The sequence below is a fragment of the Aulonocara sp. 'chitande type north' Nkhata Bay genome, linkage group LG7, assembly GCF_057382095.1.
Source record: "Aulonocara sp. 'chitande type north' Nkhata Bay isolate Kocher_YH1m ecotype deep benthic linkage group LG7, A_spYH_male_GT1.1, whole genome shotgun sequence".
Lineage (NCBI taxonomy): Eukaryota > Metazoa > Chordata > Actinopteri > Cichliformes > Cichlidae > Aulonocara > Aulonocara sp. 'chitande type north' Nkhata Bay.
This window is the reverse complement of record NC_141350.1, coordinates 20,571,747-20,598,989: the sequence shown is the minus strand read 5'-3', so window position 1 is coordinate 20,598,989 and position 27,243 is coordinate 20,571,747. Positions and strand designations below refer to the sequence as shown.

Sequence of the window (27,243 nt, the reverse complement as noted above, 5' to 3'; positions counted from 1 at the left end):
TTCAGGCTCCAATCTAATAAACACTAAAGAAATAGTCAAACACCGATTCCCTCACTTTTTGTCCTAAGTTCTTTTTGTTCGTTGTTATTTTTGTTTCAATATGGCTTATTTAACTGACCTATTAATACATTTTATAGAAACTGAGGCGACTGGAGGTCGCCAAATTCTCAGGACACTGAAAAGTCGTACTCTTCTGCGTTACTGATTTCCTTCACTGGTTCATGTCTTTTAATATTTTATAGTACTTGTTTAGAGTGGGGAGATCACTTTCACAGTCTAGACTCATTCACTATACAAACCGTTTGGCTACTGAAACGTCTATCACATTTGTAAAACAGACCAGAGGTTGCCTATGAAGGAATCAATATCAATGTGGGGGGAAGATGACAGCTGCTCGACTCTGTCCCTGCCTGCAAAATGTAAAGGTTAAGAGGCATCATGAATTTGATAGGCCTCTTTGGGAATTCAACTCTGCTGGAAGGATCCAGCTCAGCCTCATTCTCTAATTTCTTCCCTTTTTTTTTTTATCATCTTCCTGAACAACATGAGGAGTTCTTTGCTGGCCTGGAAAACGGGACCGTTGGGGACTGAATATGAATTACTTCTTCAAAGAAAAGGGGGAAAGGCCAAGTCTATCTTGCCTCTAGCTGTCATCCTCTTCATTTTTTTTTTACCCTACACATTTTTTCTATTTTCCACCTTCTCTTCTTTAAATGTAAAAAGCCAAGCTGATTACATTCTTACTGTCATATGTGTGTCCTCTCTTTTTCCTCTACCAGTCTCCTTTTCTCTGCCTCTCTTCTGTTCTGTTTTGGCTCCCACATCATAACCCCCCCATACCTCTTCCCTCCCTCGCTCCTCACATTACGCTCCAGCTTTTCCTCTCTGCGTCCCTCCCTTCTCTCTCATTCATACACTGGCTTCATCTCTGCTCCATTAGTTATGCAGCTCTCTCTCCCTCTCACTCGTCTGCTCATCCACTGACCGGATAAATACCACTGCTTTGTAAGTAGTTCTCAGTTTTTCTTGTTGTTGGTGTTGTTCACTCCCAACTCTCTCCTCTTCACATCCTCCAAGGCTTCAGCAACTGTTGCTGTCTGTTCAGAATGGCAGAGGCTTGCTAGCATGCTGATGTGCTCAGAAACACAGATGGACAGGGTGATCCACAGAGGAGGGTGAGCAAAGGGACAGATCAGATGAAGTAAAGGCAGGGAGCCAGAGTGCGCATCATTACCGTCTCCCGTCTTGAGTGTCAAGCTTTTGGAAAAAAAGAGAGTTTGGGTGCTTGACCAAACTCTAATTAAGCAAGGAAGTGTGGCTTTGGACAAGCTGGGTCACATTTTAATGAGAGCTCTTTATACACTGGAATAGCTGCAGCCTTCTTAGTTGCACAATGAGACAGTTTCAGTGTCTCATTGCTGTTCTGCTTTACATTTTTCTGTTCATGTAACGTAAGCTTTACAAGTCAAAAATTAAGGTTAATGTTCTGCTTCCTGATATTTTTTGTCTGATCCGTATGAGTGTTGAATTTATCTTGTAAAATTGATTTTAATATTAGTGCCAATATACTGATCGCAAACAAATTTCAGTAATTAATTAAATAATTCAAATTAAAGTGCATGAGCTTTTTGCTCCTTGGGTCCCCTCCTCTTTATTTATCAGAGTGCTCTGCTGTCTGCTTGGGAGTGGCATCCGTAGTAAAAGTTTTTTTTTTTTCTTTAGCATGAATGAAGTTTTAATGAAACTTTAAATAAAAAGCCAGCATTCTGTTGAAGTGGAGAAATGACTGATTCAATAACCGTTTGCTCAAATGTGAAGAATAAAAGTACTTGCTCAGCTGTGTTTGGAGGAGAGTCATGATGCTAATTCTGTCTGATTGATGTTTGTTTGGTGGTTTATTGGTCACTATTTTTGCTCTGTGTATTGGATAATCACAGTCCTCCTCTAGCAGATTTCTTTCTATTAAGGAAGAAATCTGTGTCTTAGCTGATGTTGCACAGCCTGACCCCAAAGAAATGTAATTTTGTTTATAATTCAGTCCACATCCCTGTGCACAGTTCTAGACTCTTTATATCTTTACATATATTTTAATGGGCAGTGACTCTGCATTACAAGTTATTCAACCTCAAAATTTTCATCTGGCTCGCAGGTGAATTAAAGGCTAATGTTATATATGATGTGACTGTCAAGATTGAGCAGAGGAAGCTTCCTTTATTTTATAACATGAAAGCACTTTATCTGCACAAGATGGAAATTTACTGTCAAACTCCTTTTGTCACCAGTAACAGGACGAATCAAAAAGAAGTATTGCAAATTGAAGCCAGTATAATAAGAACATTAAACACTGCTCATAATAATACTGCATGTGTGCTTAAGATTATTATTAAGGATTATTAAGGAACATGATTAATGTTCCTTAATAATCAAGAGGTGTTTTAAATGGTGCTGAAATGTGCATTTCTTCATATCATGTATTGCATTGCATGCAGTGTCAGATTAGTTTGGAGTGTGGAGCTAACCTTAGCAGTGCTAGCACCAGCAGCCCATGTTTCTTCTTGCATAATTGTCATCTGCATACTTTTCCATCGAAATCATTTACAGCTTCCTGCCAGAGAAAAGTTCAGTTGTTTGTCATGGCTGGGTAACTGTCTGGTGGCATTATAATATTTTTAAAATAACCTCCAATTGTTGCCCTTTAATTTAATTTTTCTAATTTTATTAGGGGGGGGGTTTACTTTAGCCTATAACAACAGACCTAAACCGACACCTAAATAACTCATTTTTAAGAGGCTAACAAAGGCAAAGTGGCTAAAACTAAAGCTATCCACAGCTCAGGGCAAGCCACAGCCATGGTTTGAGCAAAGGATCTCAGACTTTAGGAAGAAAATTATAGAGATGAGTGAAAAGCAGAAAAGGGTCCAATGTCCTGTTATCTGGTGAATTTATAAACATTAAAGAAACAGAAAAAAAATGTGGTGATGGTGATGTTGACGTGTTGACTTTGGGTGGTGGTAACGTGAGAAATTTGTATGAGATTAAACTGACCTCAAACAGCAAAGGCATTTTGTAATACACTCCCATGTCCTTTGGTTGGAGCTTACATCAGGACTGTGGCCCACAGCGTATCTTTAAACTGTACACAAACTGTTCAGAGAAGAAACAGTTAACTGGTATTATGCCTGTAATAAAATTGCTAGCACTGACCTGTAGTTTGACGTTAGCTGAGCTGCTGTGGGAACAGCTCTATGCTATGGTACATTAGAACAGCCCATCCAACCAATCCAACTGGCTGGAGGCGCTGCAGGAAGTGTAGGAGAAACTTTCTCAGGGGTGAATTGACAGCTGGAATGCCAAAGGTCTGCAAGCCTGTAATTGCTCCAAATGAGCAATTTGGGGACACCAAAGCTTAAAGGAGAAAATCAGTCATAAACTTTGCTTTGTATTAACTATATTTTCTACTCAATTTGCAAGTTATTTGATGAATAAAACTACAGAAGACAAAGTTTACTTGGGGGAACAAAGAGTAGTGAAATGTTCCGGGTGACCCTTTTCTGTGTGTGGAGATTTCCACAAATACTCAAGTTGCGTTTTGATAGTTATGTGCTAAAACACTGCACGTATAATCGACGTGAGTAATGGTTTGCACATGGACTGCTACAATATTGAGAAATTGATGATGAACACATTCTCCTGCTTGCTGGATCTGGACTGTGAAATAAATCTAGTAGTCTTTGACCTGATGAGCCTTCCAGTTTTGAGGTCATCTTGATATGCGCACATCCAGGGCAAAACAGTCTAAATACTTATTTTTATTTGTAAAAAAATCATACAGAATGATTTCAGACTCAAAAAAACCAAACTTCAGTGATTTTAACTCCCACCCAAAGTCTTGCCTTGAGCCATCTCGAGCTGTGCCAGTGCTTTTCAGTGAGCGCTAGCCAACAAGGAGGGTTTTTTTTTTCTTTCTTTCTGCTGTGTCAAGTGCTGCCATGCTCTTTAAGAAGACCAGATCAGAAATTCTTTGAGCATCAGCTGATGGCAGAAAATCAGTCATTATCTTCAGGAGAACAGCTGAGCTGCATAATGATCTCTAAACACTGAGGTTTTATTCATAAAATCCACATGTTTATCTTGAGCGATTCTTTTTAGACAACTTTTGAAAGGGAGCCAGTCTGAAAAGATTAGGATTTTTCACAGAAACTGTCATATTGAGAGTTCCAGACCTTCCTTTCTTCAAGCTGCAGTCTTGAGAAATACTTTTTGTTACTTATTCAACGGTTAAAGGCCAGTCAGTAGCAGACATCTTACAAGAAAGATCTGTGAATGTAACCAAAAACTGTTCTGACAGGTTTCAGTAATTGCTTGTACACTGGTTGCGCTAATTATTTGGTGTGTCTTTGACATTGTAATAAGATCTGTGAAAACATTTGAGGAAAAACACAAATACCGTTGGGTTTTCTTACATGATTGATATGAGAACTCTTAATTTTTTTTTAGCTCTAGCTCACTTACTATGTTGCCATTCACCTAAATAGGGAATAGCACTGGCTGTTCACTGTGGGGATCTGCTCAAGACCAGTCAGCCCTGTCGCTCAAGATGCAGAGTAACTTGTGGATAGTTGTTATGGAAATATAGGCAACATAGAGCCGGATGACAGAACGAAAGAGTAAAGATGATACCGGGGACCATACAATGCTTTATACTGACTGTTCACATGACTGAATCTGCTAGCCGGACTGACCTGCGTGTTTAGTGTCAGTTGCAAATTTCTCAGCCCGTGTGGCGTCAACTGTGCCGCTAAGCTCAGGATTTAAGTGGCGACTTGTCTGTGGTGTTCCACTGAGCCATGTTGTTGTGTAAAAGCTTCCTGTGTTTCTTTGTACTCAACCACAGACTTATACTATATTGAACACACCATATTTAAGAAAAACACAGGCCTTACATTTTAATGCAGGCTTATGTCGCAATCCCTTAAATTAAGTGGAGCATAACCATCAAACCTAGCAGTTTTGTACTTTAGGTGAAGGGGATCTGGGCGGTCAGGTAAAAAAAACCCACTATGTTCTGTGCCAGATATATCCGAGTCTGATTAACTGAGAATCTTTTGACCTGTCAGCAAATAATTTGTTGATGCCTTTGTCCAGTGGTGACGCAGGAGAAGTTTAACAGCATGTTGGATATAAAAACAAGCAACAGTCATATGAGCATATGAGATGCTCAATATGTACTACTATGCAAAAATCTAGAGGGCCATCTTCCGCTACTTTCCTGTGAGTCATTGAAATATAAAAGAGACCCAGACTTCAAGGCATCAACCAGTGTTGTATGTTTAGACACTTTGTTACCGACTGCCTGTTACAAAAACCAACAATTTGTTCCCGTTTCTTTTGTTAAAATGACAAAAATTACTAAATGAATTCCCAAACAGATGAATTCCCAAGCAGCTATTAACTATAAACTTGGCATATCTTGACAAGCCAAACACGCTGCCAATGCAGTAAAACACTATCTGGATAGAAAAACTCACAGTGGAACACTATCAGTCATGGATTGGGCTCCCCAGAGCCCGGACGTCAATATTATTGAAGACGTGCGGGATCGTGTGGCTAGAGAACAGAACAAAAGGCAGCCAACATACAAAGAAGAGCTTTAAATGTCTTTCCGAAAGCCTGGAGATTTATTGAAATTTCTTCTTTTACTGGACTGTCTCTAGCTGTTTTACATGCAGACATGACATAACTGATTGGCTGCTGGCTGACCCAAAATTCATGGGATTGACTGAAAGTTGAATCCCTGCAAATTCCATCTGTTTTGTTTTTCTATTTTACTTACCAGACTAATTGCAGTCATCTGGTCTATCTCCAGTAATGCAGTCAGTACCAGAGACGGCGTAACACAAGGGAGAAAAAGACCACAAAAGTAGTAAACAAACAAAAGTAGTTGTGACCAAGTCTTTTCTAAAACCATAGAAATGAGTCTGCTGGATTATTTAATTTGACATCCTGACTGGTAATGGGCAGAAATATGTGAACCACATTTCAACTCCCAGACCCATGCAGCAGTTTGGGTCGTAACTTTTGGGCTTTTTTTCCTAACAAGTGAGCAAACTGAAGTTTGCCAGTGTCTTTTGTTGTACTAGACCTCATAGTAGAAACAATTCAGAGGTTTCTGCAGTTATGATTCTGGAAAAACATCTAAGTTCAAAGTAGTGTGACCTCAAAGGTTTGCCTCTGATACCAAACATGTATGCTAGCAGTTTTTTCACAGCATAACATCTGAGGATATTTTCTCCATCTTGTCTCCTCATTCAATTTTTGACAGATCTTTTTTTTTCCATTGTAAAGTGAATAAATGAACAAAAAAAGCGGAGCCCCTGAGATGACTGCTGTTATTTTTATCCTCCTAAAAGAGACGCATTGTCCTCGGATGCATTGGTGCAGAGCGGTTTATAGTGATTGAATTCTTAATACGGGGGGATGCTTTTGCATTATTTTCCTAAATTTTCCTTAGTCGCATAGCAACAAATAGTACAGCCACATATATTGCACCTAATACAACACCTTGAACAGATTGTACAGTTAAATAGGGGCGTTAGAATGAAGAAATGGAGGTATCATATTCAGTTCAAGGTGCGTGGAGAAAGGAAAAAGTATGTAAGAGTTTTATTGTAAACTACATAAATAATCATAACAGTGAAAAATGATTCCACAGTTTTTATATTTTGATGAACTTGTACATGCATGTTGAAGCGCTTACAAAGTCAAGTACATACAGTATATCTGTAAAACCCCAGTAAAACAGGTTAGCTTAATGCCAACAACATACTTTTTTGTACTGTTTAACAAGAAGATTGATTGAAAAGTGTTCGTCCAACTGTAGGATAAACACGAGAGACTGATGCTAAGAACAAGCCATCGGGGCGACTTGAAACTCAAATGAGTTGATATTCACTGTGTTTTCTTCATTTGTTTAATAGATTGTCGTCTATGGCTTTTGGATGACTTTGCCTGGGTGATCAGTGTACCAGTAAATCTGATATCTGCTCTGTTACACTGCCAGAACAATGACTTGCTCTGAAAATGAGCCTCAATGTTTAGAGATCTGCTTTAGGCAAAGCAACAAAATGCTCTCTCCCCTTCTTTTCCTCCATCTTTGTTTGACTTTGTCTGTCTTCCCTTCCCGTCGCCCACCCCTTATTATTCCCTTCGTCACACTGTCGTGCATTTTGTTTATCTTGTCCTTCTCTGCCTTCTGTGTCTCTGTCATCTGCAGGTTCCAGCAGTAGCTGTTCTCTGCTTCACCAACTGGGACTCCATGGCTGGCAGTGGTGCTGCTTGATTCATTGCACTGTGAGTTTGCTTCTGGTTTGTCTGAGAATGAGTGTGTTGGTCTGTTTGTCTCTCTGTGTTTTTCTCATGCACTTTTCTTGGTTGTTAGGTGAGCCCATACAGAATAATACACTTTAACTCATCAAAAACCAAAGTCTCGACTTGTCCTTTGTAGTGTGTGCCTCTCCAGTGTTTTATTTGCGGTTCTGTTTTGTCACTTCTTCAAGTCGATACCCAAAGAGTCTGATTTCTCCCCACGGATTGAAGTCTTTCTGTGATTCGTCTCTTATTTTTCTTTCACCGTTTTGCTATTTCTGTTCCCTGTGCTGCATTTGTACTGAAATACTGTCTCTCTTCAAAGCAGAAACTGTATACACGCTGCCACTGTTCACCACTTGATGACTTACTGGTTGTCATATTACAGCTCCTAGCATTGCAGTTTGCCTATTAGTGCAATACTCTATCCATATTATGGCATGTAAGATATCTATAACAGCTACTGTAGCACTTTTTCCTTTCATAACTGGCTTTGTGAAAACTGACCTGAATAACTGAAGTAGCAGCCAATGGAATCATGTATAGGAAGTGAAGGCATATAGATCGTCTCGGGGCATACTTGAAGATGCAAATACTCTGCTTTAATAACTCATGTATGCTGTTTTCCCCCCCTGTGGTAAATTAAATCTCCTAGTAAAAAGTACTTAAAATATAGCCATCACCTCCTCCGCCTATATAAATTCAGAAGCCATGAATGCAGCAGTATTTTTTTTATCTTTGGCTTTAGTGCTAGACACACTTTTTCAATTAGTCTGGTGTTGGATGGAAGATGAGCTTACTTTTTCCTTTCAGTACCACTCGTTTTTGCATTCATGCATCCGATTACCTTTTAAATGGAGGAACATTGTGATAGTTTTGAATTGATTTGATAGTAAATTGATTGTATTTAATGTGTATATTGTTTAGGATGAGTTTGATACTTGCAGTAAAAATTAAATAGTGATTATCCGACAGCTCTGTGACATTATGTTTTGCACATATGTTTTGAAAAAGAACAATGAAAACTAGATTTCCTACAAAGTAAACATTAGATTTTATAGGGGTTATATATGTTAAATGTTAATTCCTGATTCACCCTCTCTTTCATTCATTCATTTGGTCTCAACATATTTTTCACAGCTGTACCTTTGCAAACACATGGGTATCTATTTCTTGTGCTTGGCACTAGAGCTCATCCGATAGATCTGCCGATTTTAGCTATTTGCTGACAAATGCCAGTACAGCTGATGAATGAACACCTAAAAAGAAAAATTAGGAGCTCATGTTGCTACTGTTGATGTTGTGTATTTTGCCCACCAGAGAGAACTTCCCTGCAACATGTGTTTGGAAAGCCATAAACATGACAACCAGGTGATCCGAACAGAGTCAGAGTAGCTGAGTAATCTATGACTTGTGGCAATAAAAATATTATCTTATTAAGGGCTCATAAAAATCTATTCATAACAACTGTTACGTGAGCTTAAAGATGGTAAAACACACAGAGTCTTTTGACCAACTGCAAATATCAAAAGGACGGGACTGATCAGGGAAATGCTGAAATTCAGAAACAGTGTTTTTCTTAGTAATCCATGCTGATCCAATTTTTTCTGCTAGTTAAAAGCCTTTTGTTGATGACTAACTTACCTTTGCTAACACTGTCATGCACTTATTACCTCACTAATGATCTCTGTTTCCATATGTCTCAGTGCCAGCTGGATAAAAAGCAGCCATCTGTGCTGCTGTGTCTCAGCAGGTTTAAGTCCTGGTCTGTTTGCATGTGCCTCCATCTCCACAGCTCCCACCACAGATGTTACTGTTTGTGTGGATAATGACAATAGATACTTCATGTGCTGTACTTAACCTTTCACAAAGAACCACTAGTCCTATCTTCTCTGCAACACTTGCTTTTATTTGGTGCATTGTGCTGAGACCTTAAGGCTACATGCGCACTGTGTTGGGTCACTTTTCTTGAAACGAGGCATGGGCTTGAAGCCAAGTAAAATAACAAATATCCTCCCCATAGAGCTGGGCGATATGAGATTTTTTCATATCACGATATGTTTTTTTCATTTCAGGCGATAACGATATCTATCACGATATAAGCCAAATAACTATATTTGTAAGATTTAAATGTGCCGTTGCTCACAAGTAAAATGTGAAATAATCAGCAGCTTGTTTTTATTTAAATATTTATTTCCCATAATAAGTTCAACAGGGTAGATGTACTTAAGGAACATGAGACTTTTTCAGATAAATAAAGACAAATATTGCAAACTACACAAAAGGCAGCCGCTAAAGCGTTTAAGTTTCAAAATAGAACAAACGAAACAGACTAAATTGTCAATTCCACTTAGAAACAAAATATTAATTCTAAAAATAAATCTTAGTTTGTTTTACAGAAGAACAGACAAAACTGACTAACTTTTGTCAATATCAAATAAACTGAGAACTAAAAGGAAATTCTCAATCTCTCCTTGTTGTATAGCTTAGCTTTTCAAACAGTTTTAACAGTTACTTTAGTCTGACAAAAGCCGAATGACGAATTAGCGCTTCCAGTCAGAGACTGAGGCTACGTCCACACGTACACGGGTATTTTTGAAAACGGAGATTTTCCGTTTTCGTTTTAAAAAATAATCCCGTCCACACATAAAGGCAGAAATGAAGGAAAACGCTGCTATGAACATGCCAAAGCAGCAGGTGGCGCTAGATTCCTAACCGTGCCGAAATGTTGGCCAATCAGAAGTCTAGAAGCCTCGGTGGGAAAAAGTAAACAAAGCTGGGGCATAGAAGCAGAACAGAGTCGTATGTGTGGAGGGACAGTAACTGTGTGTATATGTAAGCATTTAAACACTGCAGAGAGTAGAATTAACAGTAACAGTATTGTAGAAATTCATTTCACCGAAACAATAACGTGGCGCACAGTGTGACTTGCTTTCGGCACATTTACAGTGCACGCTACTCTGTTTTTGTCAGACTTGAAATAGCCGAAATACCTTCACACTACGGAACTTCTTTGGCTCTTCCGTTCGACAATCTCTCCGGCATTGGAACTATCATCTGTTTTCTCTTCGGTCACGCTCGGTTGATTTTTCTAGTCGGCACACTCATTTCCTCCATTACGCGCTGGCTCCATTACCCGCTGGCTGCTTCCCAAACAAACACACGTGCGGCTTGGCACTTGTGCTGTACGTAACAAGTCACGCGACGTGACGCTGCGGCTGTGATTGGTTCGGCTCTGCGCTGCTTAATTTGGATTGGCTGACCTTTTTTTTTTTTTTTTTTTTAAGAGGACAAGAGCGGCGAGGTCTATCGCGATAGCTTAATTTCTCTATCGAGTAAAAGTTATATCGCGATACATATCGTTATCGTTCTATCGCCCAGCTCTACCTCCCCATATTTTAGCAGGAAAAAGAAATCACAGTAAAAAAAAATTCTCATAATTTTTGCTGTTGACCTTAATTCCTAAATCTGCTTAGAAAAAGTGAATCATGTGGCAAATGCAAAAATTCCAGTATTGCTGCTGAAATGACACTTTTTCCAAATCTCAGCTATGCCAAGGGGGAAAAGATACTGACTGGCTTTTGTTAATGAGACCCGTCAGGCTTAATTTCACACACTGCACCAATTCAAACTATCCGTGGCTGGTCGGAGGAAGCAAGGGGGAGGAAATGCTTGTTCAGGCGAAGGCAAAGGTGTTGTACAAAGCAAACACAGACTGTCTCTTTCAAAACTTTCCACTCATAGGGATCTTCTTGTCTTTTTCCTGTGTGCATTTTACCTGGACAAGTTAGTGGCGCAGGATGGCATTAGCCCTCTCTTGATGCCTCCGCCTTCTCCAGCATCCATTAGTTTCTGCTGCTGTTAGTTTGTTTTGCACTTGGCAGTTGAGAGCTGGGATGGTGTTATGTTCAGTTTAATTGGATGATGTGGTATTCTCTTCCAAGCTCTAGATGCCAGCATCATTTCTTGGCCCGTGCCTTATCACCATCCTCAAAGCTACAGAAAGAGATTATTGCTCACATTGCAAAAACCGAAGGTCTCTGTCCCCCAAAAGCTAGAAAATGTTGAAAATGATAAAATTGATCAGAGATATAGTTTCTCTTTTCTTTCTCTAACTTTTACTTTCCTGATTTTTTTTCTTTTAATTTATTTATTTATTTTCTGCACCAATATCTGTCACCTCAAAAATACTCCTGGATTTCACACAACACATGAAAACAGCTGTGAGTGCTTTCTAAACTGAAGCCAGATTTTTGGATTAACATAGCTGTTCTCCAGAGGACACAGTTAGCAGGCAGAGAAACAGACAAAAGCATGGTTAAATCATTAGTGAAATAAGCTTGGCCCCCATTACCATCAGCCTAACACAGTCCAAAACCACCATGGGAAGAGAGAGGGAGAATTTCTTCACTCAAAGAAACACAGTTTCTTTTTATTGATGGTAATTGGGAGCTGTTATCAAATCTGTCCCCCACTTCTCATTTCTCCCAGAGTTGAGCGCTGTAGAAGAAACAGGCGATTGTTCTTTGAAGAAAGTAGGACACATTTTTTCCAGGAGCTTCAGTTCTGTCTTGAGGCTGTTTCTGTCTCTTGGAGCTTCCTATATATTCAGCCTATACATGGAAATGCTTGTCCTCCAGAAAGACTAAAGCCTGGATAGGCAAGTTGTGCAAGAGTAACCATTTTTAATCAGTGCTGTATTTTACATACATGTAATGTATATATACTTTATCACATTGTGCAACTCTCATAGACAACATTTTTGCAAATGACATTGAAAATAAGACTGTAAGTGGACTCCTGATTAACGACATAAGTGACCATCTTCCAATTTTTACAATCTATGATAGGAATTACAAGATCAATAAAATGGACAGTAAAAAAGAGTACAGACGAGTAAGAACAGAAGAAAGAATGAATGCATTTAAAAAAGATTTATTGAAGGAAAACTGGGGTGAAGTATATCAGGAACAGGACGTTAATAGTGCTTATAATAAATTCTTTAGAATATTTACATTACTGTACAATACCAAATGTCCAATAAAGCAATATAGTAGGAAACAGAAATATATGGACTGTCCATGGATAACAAAAGGTCTGCAAAATGCATGTATAAAGAAAAATGCTCTATACAGAGAGTTCTTAAGAACGAGAACTAAAGATGCTGAAATCAGATACAAAAGATATAAAAATAGGTTAACTAATATACTTAGATTTAGTAAAAAGGAATACTATAAGAAGCAATTAGATATAAATAGAAATAATAATAAAAGATTATGGGAAATCCTGAACAGTGTTATAAAATGTGGGACTGGACAAAAGAACTATCCCAAGTATTTCATTTGTAATGACCATGAAGAATACAATATGGATGTTGTGGCAAATAGTCTCAATGAATTCTTTGTAACTGCTGGACCAAATTTAGCAAGAACAATCACTCATCCTGGGAAAGCACAGGAAAAACCCGATACACTGATTGACAGAAATCCATATTCTATGTTTCTCACAGCCGTTGATGAAAATGAAGTTCTTGAAATTGTCAAAAAATGTAAAAATCACAAATCTTTGGATTGTAATGATATTGATATGATAGTGGTTAAAAGAGTCATTGAGGCTATTATAAAACCATTTACATACATCTGTAATTTATCATTTCAAACTGGTCGATTTCCAGACAGAATGAAAATAGCAAAAGTTATACCTCTATACAAATCTGGAAACAAACACCATTTCACAAACTACAGGCCTGTCTCTTTACTACCTCAATTCTCAAAAGTTCTTGAAAAACTGTTTAAAAACAGACTGGAAAAATTTATAGATAAACATAAACTACTCACTGAGAGTCAGTACGGATTCAGATCAAGCAGATCAACATCATCGGCACTATTAGATTCAATAGAATACATCACAAATTCCATAGACAAAAAGCAATATGTGGCTGGGTTATTCATAGACTTGACAAAGGCATTTGACACTATAGATCATGATATATTAATAAGAAAACTGGAACGTTATGGTGTCAGAGGGGTAGTTTTAGATTGGGTCCGGAGTTATTTAAGTGACAGAAAGCAGTTTGTGAAAATAAATGGTGGTTGCTCCTTATGTATGGACATTGCTTGTGGTGTACCCCAAGGGTCAGTTTTGGGTCCAAAATTCTTCAACTTGTACATTAACGACATCTGTAAAGTGTCCAAAGTATTAAAAATGGTTCTCTTTGCTGACGATACAAACATTTTTTGCTCTGGTGATGATCTGCAGAATTTATTGGAGGATATGACTAATGAAATAAGTAAAGTGAAGTTCTGGCTTGATAAAAACAAATTATCATTAAATTTGAATAAATCTAAACTTATGTTATTTGGAAATAGTAGTTTAAATACAAATGCAAAGATTCAAATAAATGGTGTTGATATTGAAAGAGTCAGTGAAAATAAATTTCTGGGGGTAATAATAGATGAAAAACTTAACTGGAGAGCTCACGTAAGATATATTCATTCCAAAGTATCACGAAGCATTGCAGTACTAAACAAGGCAAAACAGGTATTCGACAGAACATCACTTCATATTCTCTACTGTTCACTGGTTTCACCATACTTAAGCTATTGTGCAGAGGTCTGGGGCAATAACTATAAAACCACATTACATTCACTTTTTACTCTTCAAAAGAAAGCAATTCGAATCATCCACAATGCAGGTTATAGGGAACATACAAACTCACTATTTTTGCAGTCTGAAATATTGAAAATTGACGATATAGTGAAATTCCAAACAGCACAAATTCTATTCAAAGCAAAAAATAAAGAACTGCCAGGTAATATTCAGAGTATGTTTTTTTTGAAAGAAGGAAGTTATAATTTAAGGGGTTTTTGTAACTTCAAAACAATGAAGGTACGTACTACAAGAAAAGGCTTTTGTGTTTCTGTTCAAGGAGTGAAACTATGGAACAAACTGAATATGGAATTAAAGCAATGTCCAAACATAAAACTGTTCAAAAAGAGTTATAAAAATATTATTTTCTCGATCTATAAAGAAAAGGAAAATATTTAAATTAAGTGAATGTCTCTATTTAAAAACAAACAAACAAAAAATTCATGATGTGATATTATAGTATATAGTATATCAGAAATCTGTTCACTATTTTTATTACAAATTATATCAGTAAGGAAGCTGACTAAATATTCACTGATAATTTATGGGACAGGGGTGGGATTAAATAAGTGTATACTTCTTCCCACTCCCTTTCAACATGTAAATTAATCAGAATGTTTTTTTGTATGTAATTTGTATAGTATATTTTTTTTTTCTCTCATTTCTTTTCTAAATGTACTTGTATATTGTTCACATGTTGAAATAAATTACCAATCAATCAATCAATCAATGTAAGCTTTTTTATATCTTCCTCCTTCTTTGTTAGTATTTTGCTGTATATACATTATTTGTCTCACACAATTGTATCACCAGAATATTTAGTAGTTATTATTAATTACTGTTTCTTTTAATGGGGATGCCACAGAAAGAGTTTAACAGATGTATTGTGTATAACATCTAGCTGCTTTTGAAAGCAGTTGAAAAGGACATACAGTACCCTCTAGAAGCTTTGATGGCATCCCTCATTTCTTTACATTTCTCTTCCAATGATTCAGTCGTTTTTATAATTTTTTGAAAGTGGTCTTGAGCAATAGCACCTGACTGTTCAGTGTTTTGTCTACACATAACAGGCAACTTCACAAAGAACCAGTTTGTATCCTTTGTTACTACCAGCCTGTCACTAAAATAGATTAATTCCCATTCCTGCTGTTTAATCTATGAAAAATGTCAGAGAACATAGTTTGACAGGTATAACACAGCATTTTTATGCCAACAAGGTGCCAAAGATTTACTGAAACTATCGAAAACTTGGTATATCTCGGCATACTGTGCAGTGTTTTGTTTTTTTTAAACTTAGGAAACTGGACAAGTGGACAGTAGAAGAAGTGCCAGGCCTAAAAAAGCCAGCTGCTGTTCAATGCAGCCTCAGAAGTGGCTGTTGAAATGAAAGCTTTACTGACCTGGTTTCGAAGTTTCTTACTAGTTTTAGAATTTTGTAGCAGAGTAATAGGACAGGAGGGAAGAGGCTGCATGACTTGGCTTTGAATCCTCAAGGTTTTTGCAGCACCAAGGTAATCCAGTGATAGTTGCTATGTAGCAGTGGTAACATCTGATGATAGCTATTTCGGCAGATTCTTATATGGGTTAAAATAGCACTGAATTTACTTCCACAGTGTAACTTGGTTTAACACTGTAAATTGAACCTGTCAATCACAGAACTTGCAGTGTCACTGCTTTGAAAGCCACCAATCACATTAAGCCCTTCTTCCTTTGGACTCTGCCCTCCAAGCTACCAAAAGTCAGATTGAGTCGAGCAAGCAGAATTCATCTTTGAGATTAGAGCCGCCTGCGTGAGCGTGAATCTGCCACAGCACCCCCTCGAATGTGTGATGCGTCTTTGTGCTGAGCTGTGTTGAGTTGTACGCGTGCAGATTGTTGAATTTGAATACCTGCAGCTGTGAAATGAATTGCTCATTATTGTGTTTTGTCTTCTGCGCCTATTTCGACACAAATAAGACTCCATAGTTGTGCTACTGCAAATGAGTTCACCTGCTAGCCAGGGAGGGGCTGTGTGGCTGCCTGTCTGCCTCTCACTACTCGCCTTGCCACAAAATGCTGCAACTATTGAAGGCACTTTTAGCAAGCATGTGTAAGTGTGATGTTACAGTCTTGAAGCCAAAAGAATTTGCTGTGATCCCAACAGATTGCTGTTCACCGCCCCCCCCCACTAGCACCCGAGGGATATCCAGCGCTCAGCACGATACTACCCTCACTGCTTCCTGGTGCCAACAAGCCTCTGTTTCACACGGTGGAGGTAGTGGAAGCAGGCGGAGCATTTTAGTCAGAGGGGGAAAGAAAGCCTTCATGAGCTCTCCACAGTTATCACCTGGCTAATAACTGTATCAGTTTTACACCAGTGTGGAGAGTGTGAGTGAGTATGAGAGAATATGTGCGTGTTGGTGTGGCAGTGTGGGTGAAACGGAGAAATCATCCAATGCGACGCTTGTTATTTATAGACCTACAGCAGATTTTTGTGTTAATAGAAATCAGCTGCAGTGTTACGCTTGTGTGCAACTGATTCAGGCTTTAATTTTTTGTGCATTTTTTGTAGAAGCACTATGTGAAATTTAAGTTTACATTTTTGTACCTTTTCAGTCTCAGCTGGCCCTTAGACATTGATTAAACAAAGATAAATATAAAAACATATTTAATTGTTGATGAGCACAAGTGAAAAGTCAAAGAGATGAACTTATTTTTCATTGTCCTCTATTGTTTTGCCTCCACTGGGATTATACAGAGAAATAGTATGAATCTCATATGGAACTTGCATACAAAATTCATACTGCTGAATTTTTCCATAAGCTAAGAAGAATTTTTCCAGTTCAGAATTCATGTGATCAGGTAGAAGTTCTGGAAGTACAACTATGTGAAAGCAGTCAATTAGTGATACAGAAGCAGCCGTATGTATATTAACAATGTTCAATGACCTCTTGAAGTTATTGCTATTAGTTTTAGATGGTTAGGGGCGTGTATCTTTTCTGTATTCTACTTGAAGCACATAACATGAACACATAATATTTAACAACATTAATTTATATATATTTGGCCCTAGTGCATTAGAGTAAAACAGTCTTCTATGTAAGCTTCATGTGCTGTATGTACATAGCAGCTTCCTGCTGGTCTGGCTGTTCTGACTCATTATTTGTTTTTTCACAGCTTTTATGATAATCAGCAGCTTTCTTGCACAATTAATTTTACTTCTGTTTAACAATTTCCAAATAGCTAATCATAGTCATATTTTTTTATGATTCCTTTTTTTATTTTAAAAGAAAAAAAACCCTCAGCTTTATTTATTTACAATAGAATTTAGTGGATGTGAGTGGACGTGGGTGTATAATTGTGTGTGCGTGTGCGTGCCATTAAATGCATGTGTTCTTTTTGTTTGTATTGTGCACTCCCACACATCTGGCTATGTCTGCTCTGCCACTCCACTGGTGTTTGTCTGGAGGCCAGCGGGTTGGTCTCCCAAGGGGACCTGCAGTGGCTCTTTCCCAGGCCAGACTGCAGCTACTCTCCCAGAGCTTGCACAATACCAAACACTGCACTGGAATGTTGTTGGCTTCATTTTTTTCTTCTCCCCTTTTGTTTTTTGTCTCCTTTTCTGTGTTTTTGCCTTGTGCTTTTGCTTTTCTCTCCTAAATTTATTCTGTTTGTTTCAGTTTTCTACAGATTTCAATTGACTAATATTCCAGTGTAATTAATGCACTGATTTACAATTTTCATTGTCAGTGTTTTGACTTTTTCCCATAGGAACAAAAAAAAAAAAATACAAAAATATAATTAGTAGTTATGAATTAAAAACATGAAAATAGTTATACAAGAATCAGAAAAAATTGTGCTTTATTTGGGGGGAACACTCAAACGTTTGTTATAGGAAAGCAACCTGCTGACATTGACAGCTAACTTGGAATACTTTAGTCCTGTCACCAGTGGCTATATTGAAGGTAAACAACAGCAACTGAGACTTGAGACAGTTGGAACTGCTAAGAGATAATGACTGAGCCTTGCTACTTGCTGTGAGGACTTTGTTTTGACACTGTCATTTCGTTTTGCATCGACTGTTCCTAGTCAAATCTGTCACTAAGTAAGCGATGGGAGGTGAGCCCACTAAAGGGCTCATGTGGCCCATGTTTACTGTCTGGTGAAGACTTTAGCCTTGAAGAAACTCCTGAGTAAATTTTCGAATAAAATGTGTGCTCACGTTGCAAGTAAATCATGTTCTTAGAGATTGAGTTTTCACAATTAATGATTTGAAAATGCAGTTCTTGTTGCAGTTTTTCTCCTGCTTGCATTATGTTTATTATTTCAAAGAACACATGAAAATACCTGATTGTGTCCTACCATTTATTTAAAGCTCAGATACATCTCTGAAACATGGACACAACTGTCTGTTTTTCCAGCATAAAACAAAAAAACAACAACAAAATCCCAGTGGAAGCTTGAATTGTTGCCGATGCCACAACTCATTAGACTAGAGGCATGGCACTGTCGCAGTCAAGTCTAGGATCACACACAGACTGTTTCTAAAAGCTGAATGTAAAGCCAATGTTTGAATCAAAGTGTGGAGGGCTAAGGTATCAAAACTAACACGCTAACCACTCACAGATAGTTGCTAATAAGAGATTGTGGATGAAATAATACTAGTACACTAAATCCACAGCTTTGCTACTTCATGGATGAGCTCGTAAATCGTCAGCCGTCACTCAAAGTAGCCACGCCCCTAATTTTAGGTCTTAACAGTAACCAGGTGGATGAGTTGTGGCTTTGAATGAGTTGTTATGGAGTTATTATTGGCTGTAAAGACCAAAACAGTTTTCTGTACAAGGCAGTAAACATGTTATTTTACATTGTTGAAGTTGGTCATTCAGTCATTCAGCTTCAAGTGGCCATTAGAGAAACTGGAATTTCTTTTTTTTTTTACATTTTTATTATTATCATCCTCCCCACACACACATACACATCCCTGGAGGTTACAGCTTCTGGATCAGTATCTGTGTTATTTATACACATTGTTATTGTCACTCTTTCAAAGCTGTGCGAGTGCCTCACCAACTCGACTTGTCTTCATGCGAGCAGGCCAGCTGCAGCAGACAGTTTCACACAAACACAGAGTAGCAGCTGCAAAACTCAGAGAGAGTGAGCCGTCTGGCCGCTTAGTACATTACAAGTGGACTCAGTCCATTACACCCAGTCCATCTTGAGTTACAGCCACATGAATGGGGACTTGATGCATCGTGAATCCCATAAAGGAGATGCACAGTAAAAGCCATTCATTTCCCTTTAAACATTAATCATTGCACCGTACACAATATTTTTGTGTAGAGTTCAGTACGGTTGTTTGTCAGCCAGTGAGTCTTAGTGTTTTGCCTGTTTAAGTGTTTTTGCAGTTGACACATGTAAAAACAGGGTTTTCATATATTCAACAACGATTTAATGCTGTTAGACGTAAATCGTCTGTTTTTTGCGTCTTCCTGCTTGTGATCTTTTCCATGTTGCTGTTTCGTTCTCTCTCTTATGCGAGGGTTGGATGAAAGGCAATATCAGCCTTTTTTCATGCAAGGTTTTTTTTTTTTTTTTTAATGTTTTATGTTATGATTTATGTTAACACTTCCATTGTCTGCAGTTAGCTAGAATAATGTTATTTCTTGACTGTCAAATTTATATTTACATTCATTAATGTTAATCTTCAATGCTGCAGTAAATCATAAAGGATGAAAGGCAGTCACGGGATGTTAAATTTGCTGGTATTCCGGATCAGTTGTGATAAAGCTGCGGTTGAAATTATGTGGATAAACTGAGGCCTGTGCTTCCTCTCTGCTCCTTTCTGTTGTCTGGCTTCCTTGGTGGTCTGCATATTGTTGGCTCTGTAACTTGTTTGGATTGTGAAAGTGACTATTGAACATTCTGTAGGTTACATACCATGTCTCTCAGTACTGCTCATTTGTTGGAACATAACTCTTATAGTTAAGCCTGTAATTGAGCTTTGTTTTTACTTAGCTGTGTCTGAGTTGTATTTCCTTAGTGGCTGTTTTCTCCCTGTTGCCTGCTCTGCAGGTCATGTCAACATAAGTTGAATGATTTATCTCTTACTGGTGTGTAACCAAATTAGTGCACTTAAGACACATAAATCTTTTTAGCTAATAAATCCTAAACTGGTTGCTTTTAATGTTCGGCTATTCATCCTTTTATGTGAAACTTGTGTCTTTTTAATGGGATTCACCAGTTGCTGTGAAAATCCATCTTTTTGTTCGACCTGCCTTCTTGGAGTCAGTACTTGTGAACATAAACATCCCTCATAAAGACACTGTAAGATCCAGCTAGTGATATTGCTGATGCTTCTTTGGAACTCCTCCATTTCCAATGAGATCATTAATGTTTATTTCAGCTCATTAATCCCAGAGGAGATGTAATAGGGACTGAAGCTGATTTTTAAGTTAACAAAGAGAGGTGAAAAATTGCATCTCAGTTGTGCAGTAAAATGAATGGTTGACTGTACTTAGGACACAAGTTCAATTGGGCAGCTAGTGAGAGGCATGCTTCCTGGAAAAACTCCTTAAAACTGGAGATACGGACTGTGAAGTCATTTTGGCAGCATTGCTGAAAACGAGCTGAAATTTGGTCAGAACTAGGGAGCGAGTCAGCCATAACTTGGAGTGGACTTGCTTGAGAAATTGAAACAAGGCTGCCGTGTACCAACACTTGTGTGCACGCTCATCTACATCTACAGGACACGGCTTAAACCACTGTTGCCACAGAAGTAACATGAGTCCATATTAGTGGGCCTGCAATGTAATTATTTTTGTTCCATTTTTTTTAACCAAAGATAATTGTAGAGAAACTTGTTACATAGCAGTAGGACCCTTGACAAAGTGAATAAATTAGTCTTGGATACTACTGTTGTTTAAGGAGTCAGTACTTAGAAAACTCTGAGAAATGCTTGAAGGGCATCACTTTAAATCCCTGGATGAGCAGAGAAAATCTGTGGAAAGGAGGCAATAAGTGAAGCCCGAACTTCATTTGCTGCTCTTTGAAAGCACTTCATCAATGTGCTGAAACTGCTGCTCAGAACCATTACTTTCACTATCTGTACACCAAACGGACATGTTTAATATAGCTTATGACACGCTGTCAAAATTATTTATACAAGAACCAACCAATAAAGTTTCCGATTTGCAGGACTGTAGGACTGAATATGTCAGTTTATATGTTAGCTGCCTAATAATAGCAGATTTCAGTACAATACAGCAAAACACTTTAGGCAGGTTAGCTTTACACTGGTTGAAGCAAAGACTGAAACAAAGAGAATGGATGTGTACGCTTGTCAGAGAGAAAAAATAATATTGGTGCAGCTCCAACAGTCTAGCAGTTGCCAGGCTAGTGCAATTAAAGCATCATGAAAAACCAACTTGTTTTGAACTCATAAACTTAAAAACTTCAACATCTGGCAAAAGGCAGCCGAAGAGCCAACTACTAATGTTGGAGAAGTGATTATCCGTCCAGTAGAGTTCCAGGGACTCATCTCCGATGGATCTCAAAGAAAAAGAAGATCAATGTAAAGTGTTGATCCATCAAGTTCTGCTTCAGTGATCCTTAGTGATGACTCCTTAAGTCTCTAGAGCTCTAAGGGAGTGATAAAACACCCTTCCTCCAAAAGAAATATTCTTTTATTTGATCATTTATGTTGTGAGAGTGGTGTCTAACATGGTGGCCTAAAATTTCCCATAGACATGCAGTTGTGTTTTGGCTGATCATTTCCTCAAAACATAACGTATGATGTCATTTTCATCGTCATTTCTTATCAAAACATTCAGTGACTCTGTGCCCTGTGAATGAACAAACCACTCCCAAACACAGCAAAACTGAGTCACCTGATTCCCACAAGTTCCACATTTTTTCTTTCATTTGTCAGCCATCTCTGACCTCAAGAAATAAGTCATATTATAAAGCTTTTTGTCCTTGCAGCTGGCTGGTTGATGGGCCCTCGAAAACATGAAGCCTGGTAAAAAGTGACATTGGCTAACTGCAGCATCACTAACAGTAATGCTCTGTGTGCTTCGTGGCCTATTTTCCTTCCCTCCAAAATAACATCTTGAAAGCTTTTGATGTTGCACTCAAAGAATATATGACAGTGGTTTTCTTCTCTAATGAACTTGTGGTAGAAGACGACGACTTTTTCTCGGCTTAACAAACAACAGCGTGCCCTGCTTTCTCACACTTCCTGGCATCGAGCTCTGCAGTTCCATCCCTATTTCATATCTATTCTGCTCTTGTCTATCCCACTGCTACGGCTGTCTTATCATTCAAGCCCTCTGCCATAAAGCAGCAGAAAATCCCATATCCCATCTCCTCATGGCTTCAGCTTTCAGCCTTGGTTATTCTGCTATTATGTACCAGGCTCAGCGAGCTTCCACTCCCTCTCAATAAACGTGCTCTGGGTGGGAAATGAGCTCCTGTCCTCAGTATTCTGATTTTTCTCAAGGGAAAAACATTGCCTCTCTGTGGAGAGGTAAGTGTAGCAGAATCTGATTTAGAAATTTAACACGAGTTTCCTGCTTGTGGTTCTGGTGCCTTGCTTCTCTACATCTCAAGCGCTCATCTCCCATTCATTGGTCACGGTTTCACATCTTTGACTGGTTTGTCTGTTTTTTAACAGTCTCACTACTATGCTGTGGCTCTCTGTGTCTCCATATCCCCCAAATTAAGCCTTTTTTGACTCAACAGATTGCCCTATATGTACATGATATTCTTTAAATGTGTGAAGACTTTTCATGTGAACGATATAACAATATGAGGTAGATCTTTACATTTGTGTTGGTGGTAAGTTCTTGTGTCTTGTTTACAGTCATATTGTTTCTTACCTGGAAGTTAAAAATTCTCCTGCTATGTGTTTATTTGATTGATGCAGTGTCAGCATTAATGCAGACATCTCATCCACTCTTGTGATGAAGAAAGAACCAAGCTGAAAGGCATGAAAAACTTGATTTGCCAATGCATCTATGTACCAGCAGAGATCTGGGTAATGACTGAGACATCAAGGGCACAAATACAAGGGACTGAAATGAGTTTACTCCATAACGTGGCTAGGCTCTGCCTTAGAGATAGGGTGAGGAGCTTGAATGTCTAAAAGGATATCGGAGTAGAGCTGCTGCTCGGTGTTGAAAGGTCTCAGTCGTCCAACTGGAAGGAGACCCCAGGGTACACCCAGAACTCACTGGAGAGATTATATATCTTGTCTGGCCTTCGAATGCCTCAGGATCCCCCAGGAGAAAGTAGAAAGTGTTACTGGGTAGAAAGATGTGTGGAATGCCTTGCTCAGCCTTTGAATGGGTGGATTCTGTTTCCGTTTTTATAAATCATCTACCCTTAGTTTGATATTTGGTCGTCAGCCCAGGTATGAACATACGTCGGAATTCCTCAAACCTCTGTTTGAGGAGTAAAAAGCAACAGCATTATTGCCTCCAGTACAGGATGATGTAATGATGTGTTATCAAAAGCATATATTGAATAAGCAGTGAAGAAAATGACAAGAAATACATTTTAAATTGAGGCAAAAGAAAATGGATTCTCTACATTCTCTACCCACAAGTGTTTTTGTTAAAAGACCTCTGGCAGTATTTTATCTTGTCATGAATCAAACAAATCACTGATTCTAACCAGAGCCCAGAGCCTGTGTACTTTTGCCTACAAACTGCATTCAAACTTGCTGATATAGCATTGGTTATATTTCAGTTCAACATAAATGTTATCAAACTAAACTGTTCTTCTAACAAACAGTAGGTTTTCTATCTTAGTGTCTCACATTCAGACAGACAGAATTGCTGCATCCTGATCTCTTCAGCTAGCCCAGCCACACAACTAGACACCAGTGCCTACCTGAGTCAGTCTCAAGCAGGTGGTAACAGGAAGAGCGATGAGGTTGGGCCGGTTGGGCTCCGCTCTGGTTTAGATGTACTGGTTGCTAAACACATAGTGACATCCTTGCAGGCTGCCTCCGACAGGTCCCACATGCTTTATCTTCTTTAGAATGAGTATATCTCTGGTGCGTCAGTTCACTCAGCTGTGACTGATGGAGGGCAATGGTGAGGAAGCCTCAGGTGTATTGGGTGAATAAAAAAAAAAGTACGGGGAGATGTGGTGAGATAGGAGTTTAAAAAATGGGCTTTCAAGTGTAAGAAGTAGGAGTCCCAGAGAGAGGTTTTCTTTCTAATCAATTTCATCTTTTTGCTAACATCTGTGTTGGTTTGCTGCATATTTAACTGACTCCTTGAACTATTGCTTTTTTGTTTTTGTTTTTTTAAAAGGCCGCACATTGAGATGAATGTTTTAGGCATTCCTAGAGTAGATTTCAGTAAATAAAGTTCTATCCCACCAGACCCTCTCGAGAAGTTATTCTTATCCCAGTACAAATCTGGGTCTCACTTGGCAGTCCCACGGGGGCTTGTGACTTGGTGGTAGTGGCACCAAGCAGCAGGTGCTGTGTGATATCTCGCCTGGCACAAAACCAGACAGTGTTTGCTGCTATCAAATGAGGAGCAGATGGTCACAGATCATCGGTCAGCACTGCATCTCATATGAACGACTACCTTGCACTGATTTGATTGGGGGAAAAAATGTAAAAAATGAAGGGTAAAGCAGAAACCTGCCCTCAGTCCTCATCTTATTTGACTGTCTTTGTTTTTAATGAGACAAAGCTTTGTTGGTTTGTGTGATGTTTATCATCGGTATGAGTAGTTTGTTGTTTTCAGATTTTTGTCATTGAGAGAAAGCCACAAGTGGCACCACCAAAGTTTCTACATTTTTGTGGGAATATGGGATTGAATTATGCATTTAGGCGTGTGTGTGTGTGTGTGTGTGTGTGTGTGTGTGTGTGTGTGTGCGCGCGTGTGTGTGTGCGTGCGTGCGTGCGTGTGTGTGTGTGTGTGTGTGTATGCATGTGTGTGTGTGTGTGCTTTTTGTCTTGTGAATGCTCATTATGACAGCAGCCACGGTTGTCTTCATAGAGCTGTCAGATTTCGATATACTGTCTTGCGGCCTACTCGCTGACAGGAATCACTGACAGCACAAGTCCCTTTGAGATGAAGTCAACTTTATATGGTGGACAAAATAATAACAATTAAAAGAAACACACACGAGTCTTAATTAGGCTAAGATTTGGATTGTGTACCACAAAAAACTTAACAAAAAGCCCCACAATGCATTTCCTTATGTAGCTTTTACATTTTCTGACAGGCTGTATAAAAAACATTTCTTTTATAAAGAAACTAAAATTGCTGTGACGCTGGATCATATTTGCTTACATTGTTTGGCAGCTGTCCCTCTACTCCTTTTTGATTGTTTGTGGGGGTGTTTGTGAATCCCTGTCTTATCCTTCAGAGTGTGTGTAGGTGAGCTGATGCAAGTGAATCCTTGTTCATCCTAGTTGCTTCTGCATTGGACCATTTTTGTTGTTGTTTTTGTTTTGTTTTTCCAGAAATCCAGCTGACTTCTACATTGTGTGTTGTCGTCAGATCTGCATAGTGTAGAGTAAGCTGTGGAAATTTTAAATCTTCATTGTTGTGAACTAATACTCTTAAATATCATTTGTTTGTTTGCCATTATTTTCACTGGACAATAGGCTTGATAATTAGGCTTTTGTTTGTTGTTTATATGTTGCTCTTAGCCATGATTCACTTTGTGCAACCTTTTATTTTTGAGCAAGAAGAATAGGGAAGTCGCATCATGTTACAGTACTGTGAAAAAAGTCTTGAGTCTCCCCTGTTTCTTTATATTTTGTTGGCTGCAGGAATTTAATGAGTCGTTTGCAAACATATTTATTGTTGAGTTTGTACAATTCTAATGACCTTGAAAGTCAATATTTGGGATGACCACCTTTAGTATTCAACACAGCGTGAGAACTCTCTCAGGCAAGATTTCTTACCATTTCTTTAATCTTCAGGAATCTCCAGGCTTCTTGAAGGACATTTAAAGCTTTTCTTTGGATGTTGGCTGCCTTTCGTTCCACTCAGGATGATCCCACACTACCTGAATAACGTTGAGGTCCGGGTTCTGGAGAGGCCAATCCGTGACTGGTAGTGTTTCATTGTGTGTTGGAGGCAGTCTTGTGTTTTTTTGCATTGGCAGTGTGGTTGAGATCACTTTACCAGACACTTTGCAGATGGTATTGCATGGTGGGTCCAAATCAGACTGTGTTTTTCTGTCTTCATAATTCTATCAGTTTTGCTGAGATCCCCAACACCACTGGCTGAAATACACCCCTAAGCCGTGACACATCCTGTTTTACTGATGATTGTAGATACTCACTATTGCAGCTCTCTCCTGTCCCTGTGTTAACAACAATTTGAACCAGAAATTTCTAGTTTGGATTTGTCACTCCGTAAAACCTGTCACCACTGATTTTCAGTCCTGTTTATATGTAAATTGGCATACCTCGTTTTTCCCTTCTTTAACAATGGCTCCTTGACAGCCACCCTTCCATGGGGACAATTTTTGATGAGCTTCAGAAGACGGTGGATTCATCTGCAGAGCCAGATGCATCTCTCAGTCAGAAAATTGTTAGGCACAAGGACTGGACTGAAAGTGAGTGAAAAAGCAGCCAATGTCCAAACAAAAACTTTGAAAGTCTTTCAGAAAGACCACTTTAAAACAATGACCCGAAAATCAAAATGTAAAGAAATCAGGGGTAGCTCAACATGTTTTTTGTTGTTGTTGTTGTTGTTTACAGTACTGTATGTTCACGTTTCTCCTAAACCACAGATGTCAGTCAATATTGAAAATAATCATTAGTCCCTCAGTAAATCACTCAGTGTGGAACTGATCTATAGATTGCAATAGTTTTGGTTGAAAATAAAACACATGTAAATAAAAAGGCTCATAGTTGGACAGGACTGCTTGTTTCTGGCTCTTGAGTTTGACACACATAGGTTCAAAAGCTCATTGCAGCTCTTTAGCAAGTTGGTGGCCTTCCCAGTTGAAGCAATTTGGTGTTCAACATCTGGTTCCGGACATGTGGACAGGTGGAGTCGAAAGTCAAAACATGTTATGTAATCACAGATGTAGTTTACCAAGTGAATGCATAATCCATTTTGTCACAGATTTGGTGTTCACATGCAAGTCATGGTATGTTGTTGGTGTTCACAGTAAAGTGTAAAGGTGTCTTTGTTGGCAATGGGTTGGATGGTGTAATTGCGTGTGGGACACCTTGTAGCTCTGGTGTTTGGTGGTGTTGGTTTG

General features: G+C 38.7%; 1 protein-coding gene across 4 annotated transcripts in view; it reads left to right on the top strand.

Annotated features, from left to right (window-relative positions):
- Nucleotides 1–27,243, top strand: part of peak1 (pseudopodium-enriched atypical kinase 1) — a 105,666-nt gene that overhangs the window by 43,203 nt on the left and 35,220 nt on the right. For 2 of the 4 annotated variants that reach the window (XM_086299333.1, XM_086299332.1), the window contains exon 3: nt 7,274–7,350. The exons of 1 other annotated variant lie outside the window; for it this stretch is intronic. The gene's annotated coding sequence lies outside the window, so the exon portion shown is untranslated. Of the gene's footprint in view, nt 1–932; nt 1,006–7,273; nt 7,351–27,243 lie in introns of those variants that run through there. One more of the 4 variants, XM_086299335.1, reaches the window with a different exon arrangement.